The sequence below is a fragment of the Tupaia chinensis genome, unplaced genomic scaffold (assembly GCF_000334495.1).
Source record: "Tupaia chinensis unplaced genomic scaffold, TupChi_1.0 Scaffold000001_1, whole genome shotgun sequence".
In the NCBI taxonomy this organism is placed as follows: Eukaryota; Metazoa; Chordata; class Mammalia; order Scandentia; family Tupaiidae; genus Tupaia; species Tupaia belangeri.
The window spans coordinates 8,182,894-8,190,747 of record NW_006159427.1 but is presented as its reverse complement, the minus strand read 5'-3'; positions in this window follow the sequence as shown (position 1 = coordinate 8,190,747).

Here is a 7,854-nt window from a genome sequence, read left to right as displayed (position 1 = left end):
ACGGAACGGTCTCTCCTGTATGAGTTCATAGGCGCCCCTAGCAGTGGCTCGGATTGTCTCGTTAACAATTCCAACTACCCCAGCTGTCACGTCCGAGCACAAGTATTTTCACTGACAGGGGTGCAATGCTTGGGGTCTTTCGCAGTCCCGTCCCCACATCCCTCCTGCTAGTTAGCACGGCCCTGTCCTGCGCCGAGTCCGGCCTGCAGAACCCGCTCAGGAGAGCTCTGGCCTGCTCTCAGGGACTTGGTTCTTCTCTCTCCCGTTTCAAGAAGAATGGCCTGTGGCTTTGGAGTAGCTCAGAGAGGAGAGATTTTGCCTTTGAAATGCACATCTGGTCCGTTAGTAAAATCACTCTCGCTCCCTTTTTGTCTCTCTGACTCACTGGAGGTTTTTTATTTTTCTTTATATATATATTTATTTATTTTTGTTTTTGTTTTGTTTTGTTATCAGCTGATCTCAGCTAATAAAGCTAAATTTAAATCTATTTTTTTTTCAGACCAATTTCCCTATGGCTTAATCTTAGTGCTTAGAGAAGACAAATTCTTATTAAAGTACCAGCTCTAGAGGGTCTATACAGGGAGGGCCTCACTGTGAGATGAAGGAAGGGGTGTGTGTGTGTGTGTGTGTGTGTGTGTGTGTGTGTACACGATTTTTCCTCACCCTTTCCCTTCCAAAATATTCCAACTTGGTATTTCCTTAGAGTGAAGCTAGAGGAGGGCGTGGCTGACACACATAGATGTGCCCGACATGTCTCCTCTTTAAAATTTCAAATGCGGCCCTGCTATTTTTAAAAGACACATGGCGATGGTGCTGTAGTTGAATAATTCAGAGAGCTATTTGTGCCTGTTCCAGCTTAATGCGGGCCGGCCTGGCATGCCAGCGCCTGCGACTTCGCTGAGCACAGTGGTGCTGAGCCGTGAACTCCTGCCCAAGGCCTGAGATGAGCAGAGACCAGCGAGTTGCATAAGCTTCTAGCTGACGTTTTCCCTCATGGGTGGGAGGCTGTGTAAGCAAATGAGGCCTTGCTGTAGACACTGATGAAAATTAGGAAAAGGATGAGGGCCAACAGCCCCTGTCACAGAGCCTGTGAGAGCATGACGGACGTGAGCAGCATTTGTCCCCGGCCCTGTTCTGTTCATATCCCAACTCTTTCCTTACGTTAGTTCGTGTCTTCTGGTTAGACTGTCTCAAGAGAAAATCACTCTCTCTCTCTCCCTCTCTCTCATCTTTAGCTCTATCTCTACCCTTCTCTCTTGTCATCTGTCTGTATCTCATCATAAAAACACAGGGTAGGCCAGGCAGCAGCACAGGGGTTAACAGAACTGGACCTGTATGGGAAGGGCCTGGGTCCATGTCCAGAACCTCCCTGAGCACGCTGGCATATGCGGGCGCGCCTGTGGTCTGGCCAGTGAAGCTGGGTGTGGATCGCATTGCTGGTATCACTCTCTCTGTGTCTCTCTCTCTCTAATGAAAGAAATAAATGAATAAACTTTTAAAATATGGAGTATAAAGTAGTAACCTGTGGAAGAGGCTCCTGAATAGGTACCCAGGTGCTCCTAAACTCATATACTGACACAACACGGCCTAGAAGTGACACTTTCCCGCGCGTGTGGGCACACACACGGAGACGACAGCATGTCAGCACAGAGCTCCTCAGGACAGGGTCACGGCCCCCACATTGTCACACATGGCTGAGCTGATAGGTGGGTGGGGACATGTGACAAGAGGCCCAGTGAGTCCTGTATTGGACAGGACCCAGCAAAGCACCTTGACCTTCTTTACCAGAACCTTGAATGGCAGTGGGATGGGGGAGGTGGACCAATGAGGAGATAGTCCTGGGGGTGGACGGAGCAGGGACAAAAGGAGTTAGAGCCCAGCCAGTCCAGCCCTCTGATCTCTCCCACTCACCCTCCCGGGGACTTGGTTTGTCTTGAACAGATGTCTAAACCCTGAGGAAGATTATGACTCTTAATTAGCTTCAGGTCCAGACCCCACCAGAGCAAGACAGTGTGGTCACCTCTGTCCTTACTGAGAAGGTGCCCAGGGAAGACTCTTGAACAGGGGAAGGCTCTGAACTTTCTCTAAACCCTCCAAGAGGAGTAAGGATGACCAGATATCAGGTCCCTTGTGGGAAAGCTAAGGAGAAGCCAGTGAGAGGCCCTGTGAGGTGATCATCATAGACAGTCCCTGAACTCATCCTGCATGGCACTACCATGGTGTGGGGAGTGAGGGGGAGAAACACAGTGGAAGAACTAGAACCCTGCTATAACGATTAGTTTTATAGGTCAACCTGATTAGGTCACGGATGCCCAGATAGCTGGTTAAATATTATTTTTGGGTGCATCTGAGAGGATGTCTCTAGAAGAAATTAGCATTTGAGCTGGTGGAATGCCCTCTCCAATGTGAGTAGGTATCAGCCTATTGAAGCAGAAGAAGGCTGAATTCACCCTCTGTCCTTTGTTTGAGCTGGGACATTGATCTGCTCTCAGTGCTTGTGGCTCACCAGTCTGCAGACATGGACTGGAACCCACACCATTGTCTCTCTGGTTCTCAGGCCTTCAAACCACACTACTGGCTCTCCTGGGTCTCAATCTTGCCAAAGACAGGTCACAGAATTTCTTTTTTTTTTTTTTTTTTTTTTTGGGTGGGTTTTCACTTATGCCGTGCCAGACAGACAGAGAGAGACAGAGAGACAGAAAGTGAGAAGTCACACCCCAGGGGGGAATGATCACGCTGCAATCCCTTCTCCTCCATTCTCCTCTCGGGATCTTGGGCACGCATGCACATGCGCCCGGCGTGAGTTTTAAGCCACCGGGTCCAGGACATGAACCGCGGTCGACTACATGGGAGTCCAGTGACATAGCCATTATGCTAACTGCTGGTTCCCAAGGTCACAGAATTTCTTACTCTCCATAATTTGAATCGGTAGGAAGAGATTTATTATAAAGTATTGATTGGATCATGCAACTAAGAAAGCTGAGAAGCCCCATGCTCTACAGACTGGAGATCCAGGAAAAAGGTACACATATGTACCGGTGTACTCTGTTCTCTGGGGAACCTGACAACCTACCTCCCAGCCTACAGTGAGTGAGCTATTCCACAAGGCTTTAATTAGATCTGAGATGCCTGGCCTGCTGCAACTGCTGAAGGCCAGCAGGAGGCTCTTCTGGTTTGTGCAAGTACTGACATGCAGTGATTTTTCTGGTCATCATATCTTGGCAGCTGATCTTTCTCCAAAGCCCCCAGAATCCAAGGGTCCAAGAACTCTTTAATCTCCTGAAGGTGAAAATGGTGAAATATCACAAAACTGTCTTAGGAACAAAGTCCGAAATCTTTACTAGGTAACTCTTTTTTTGTTTCTTTTCTTTTTTAAACTCATTTTCTTTTATACATTCAATCACATTATTATTTGGCTTACAAAATGGATATTCCATTAGGTAACTCTTAAGAATCTTGGGTTACTACTTGAGACCAGCAGATGGCATAATGGTTATGTCACTGAACTTCCAGATAGCTGATTGTGATTTGAGTCCTGGACCTGGCAGGCTTAAAACTCACACTGGGCTCATGTGCATGCATGCCCAAAATCCTGAGAGGAGAATGGAGGAGTAGGGATTGCAACTATTCTCCATGAGGGGCAGTTTCTCACTTTCTGTCTCCGTCTCTCTGGCAAACACACACTATAGCAAAAATCTCTTTACAAAAATAAAGAATCTTGGGTTACTACTGATGGTTGTGTCTCCTATTCCTTCAGGTTTTCTCCCAGTTTCTGCTTCTAAAAGATCAGATCTAATGGAGGTCCCTGTATCATTTGGAATAAACACCAAAGTCCTCATAGTGACCTGCAATATCCTACATGCCCTGAGTCCCTTGTGACTCTCTGATCACATCTTCTATAATTAATATCTGCTGAAGCCCCTCAGCCTCCTTGCTGTCCCCAAATGTGATGTGCAACCTACGTCAGGGCCTGGTCTTGCCGTTGACTCTTGAAGACCTTTCTCTCAGATACCTATAAGGCTCCCTCCCACATTTCCTTAGGTCATAGCCCAATGTCTCTGTCTCAGCAAGGCTTTCCTGGCCATCTGAAACTGCGCCTCCATTCCTTTACTATCTCCTTACCCTGAGTTACTGTCCTCTTTATCACTTCCTCACAGTTTAACAGCTTTTCATTTTGTTATTTATGTCATGTCTTTCTCTCGCCATTAGAATACAGACTCCGTATCTGTTTGGTTCTATGCTATATTTCCAGGGTCTGGCATAGTGCCTAGTAGATGCTCCAATAGCCGTTAAATAAACACGACTCTTTCTGGTAAAGCTCCTTTTCTCTCCATGCCCAATGGACAAGGCCAACATCATTGGAAGGAATGGGCTGCTGACTTGGATGCCTTTGGGAGCTCATGCAGTTCGTGATCCTACTTCCAGGGTGCACCACGACCTGTTGGTTTCCAGGGATGAAGCATGTACGAACCTCCTTGCGAAACTCAAGGTGTGGAAGAATTACGGCTTACTCCAATTGCCTACATCTCATTTAGTTTCTGTTTCCAAATCACCTGTTAGAAACTCACCCTTCCTTTCCCCGAGGTTGTAGCTAAATTCCAGAGAGGACGTCACACCAGACGTCACATAGGTACCTCCTAGAGTATCCAATAGTTCACTTAGGCCTTTGTCCTTGTTCCATGTAGGCAGCCATGGTTAGATCCCTTGTCCTCTTGATGCACCCAAGTTCCAATAGTCTGTTATTTCTACAGCGCCCAAGGACTCAGACACAATGATGCTACTCTACACCGGCGCTAGAGCCCAGAAAACTCTAAGAATGTGACAAAGTCATCTGTGCTGGAGCTACTTCACAGCTAGGGGGTTTGCAAGGGAAGTGGGGCCAGGACCCCTCCCAGTTATTCTTTCTTCGGCATTTTCTCTGGCTGGTAGCAGAAGAAATTGAAGAGGTTCAAAGCATGAGGAGAGTTCTATGTACTGTGGTTGGTTTTGAAGATGGAGGGGCTGTGTGCAAGGACCAGAGAACAGCCCTAGTTGCTAAAAGAGACCCCCTGGCTGACTGCCAGCAAGGAAAAGAGGCTTCCAAGCTACAGCTGCAAGGAGCTGGTGTCTGCCAACATCTGAGCGGGCTTGGCAGCTGATTCTTCTCTAGAGCCCCCAGAGAGGAGCCCAAGGGTCCAAGACCCTTTGATTTTAGCTGTGGGACCTGGAACAGAGAACCCAGTTGAGCACAGCTGGACATCTCACCTATAGAACTGTGAACTAATAAATGAGTATTATTTAAGTCACTAAGTTCAGCATGATTTGTTATGCAGCAACAAAAAATGAATATGAGAGCCAAAGTCAAAGTGTCTACTCCGAGAAACGTAGTAAATCTAGTAAATTCCATGTAATCTCCTCTCCTTTTTGGTTTCTAGATGCATCGTGGCAGGAATAATGTTCATGCATAGTCCATGGGCTGCCCACATTTTTCAGCCTTTCTTTCCAAAAGGAAAAGGCATGTAATTATGGCTCATGGGTGACATGTAAGTAATGTGAACCTCTTGAGCTGAGATGATTTAAAGCCAAGGTGCTTTCTCTACCATTCCCTTCCCTTGTTGGAGACCACATGTTCCAGACGGGACAGGTGAAAGAGCCCAAGCCTCCATCCACCTGGGACCGGAATGCCTGTGTGGAGCTGAGTGCCCCGCTGACCTGTCACTCGTGTTTTGAATTAATCACTGTTGGAGCTCGTCTTCGCCTAACTAATGCACACATTTTTACTTTGAGAGTGCTGCTAGTACAGCTTACAAAACACATTATTTGTATCTGTGGGGCTTCCAGCAAGAGGGCTGACTAGAGGTGCCAGGCATGTTTCCTTCTCATAGGAGAGAGCCAAAATAAGAGGAAACATATGATATTTACCCAGAAGCACTGGGCGGGGGGGAGGCACTGGGTGCAGTGAGGACCTCTCAGAGACAGAGTGGTAGACAGAGACTCAGGATGAATGTTAAAGAAGCATCCTGCATGTGCCATCCCATCCCTCCAGTCAGATGCAGCTCAGAGATAAAGGGACTTCTTATAGCAGAGCAAGGGAAGTGGGAGGTCTGGTAAAGTCCACACTGATGCCAAGGTCATCCGAAGTCTTTGCTGAAAGAAGACCCTGGACCCCATCACTGACCCCGAGCCCAGCACAGGAAGCTGCCAGAAATTCCACATTGTTGTGTAGCTCTAGAAAGGGATCCAGCCCATGTCCGACTCTCTCTCATGCAGGCAGCTGCTGCACAGTTTCATCTTGAAGCTCTATCAACCCATGCTTGCAGAGCCAGTCTGGTAGGCCCATGCTCAGGTGGGCACAAGTGCTGGCAGTGGCCCCACCTACCTGAGGTCAGCAAAGACAGGCCAGTTGCCCTATGCCCAGTGACAGGAGCACCCCTATAACCCGGAAACTGCAGACAGGTTGAAGGCCCAGTGTGCCAGTGCTGGCAGTGGCCCTGCTCACCAAGGACCTGCTGACAAAGGCTGTACCCTGCCACACAACAGGACCAACTAGTGACCCAGTCTACTTGGAACCTGCAGAGATAGGTCAGAAGCCTGTACTCAACAGCTAAGGAGCAAGACAGGTTACTAGCAACCCCCCTCCCACCACCACCACTCACACACACACACACACATACACACCAGCTGTGTACCAATCTGGGAGTGGCATGTAGCAACCCCCCCCCACACACACACACACCAGCTGTGTACCAATCTGGGAGTGGCATGTAGCAACTGCCCCCCACACACACACACGCCAGCTGTGTACCAATCTGGGAGTGGACCAGTTTTAGGTGAATCTAAAACTCTGAGAATCAGTAGAAAAAAATGCACAGAAAGGTCGGCCCCTTAGTCTAGTGGTTAAGAAAGCCAGATACCACGTGGCCAACTGAGCTTTGAATTCCAGCCCCAGTAGCTTGAAAACATGCCAGGCACATGTGAATGTGGCCAAAATCCCACCAAGATAGAAAAGTGGGAGAAAAGGGATTGCTATGTGATCATGCCCCACTGGAGGTACTTTCTGTTCCCTAACTCTTTGTCTCTGATTCTGTCTCTCTCTGGTGAGTGTACACACCCTTTGGCCATTAAACAATCAAACAATAACAGCAACAAGACATTGCACAGAAACTGCACCCTTGTGTCCACCTGGAACCAAAGCCAACATACCCTACCCATCCAACATTCCAGAATCTATCTCTAAGAGGGTCTTGCACTCTGAAAACCACACTTAAAACAGTAGAGGCAACTTTTCTACCAGATGCAAAAGTATCTATGTAGGGCTATAAGAAACATGAAAAGGCAAGGCAACATGATAAACCTTCCTCGCAACAAAGACACATAATAATTCTCTAGTAACAGACCCCAGAGAAACTAAAATACATGAACTTCCAGAAAAGAAACTCAAAATGATGATCTTAAAGAAACTCAGCAAGAAACAAGAAAATATAGGCAGACAATTCAGGAAATCAGAAAACAATTTAAGACCGGAATATGAAATGTAATGAAGAGATAGAAATCATAACAAAGAACCAAGCAGAAATCTTGGAACTGAATAAAACTCAGTAAGTGAAATTAAAAAAAAAAATACAGTAGTTTCAATAGCAAAGTAGATCAAGCAAAAGAACCTCTGAGCCTGAAGATAGATTATTTGAATAGCACAACCATACAACGACAAAAATATATAAATTTAAAAGAATGAAGAAAGCCAGTAAGACTTGTGAGGCATTATTATTGCAAATAAATATTTTATTATGAAAGCCCCAGAAGAAGAAGAAACAGGAAATGTCATAGAAAACTCTATTCAGTTAAATGATACCAGGAAACTTTCCAAGCCATAAA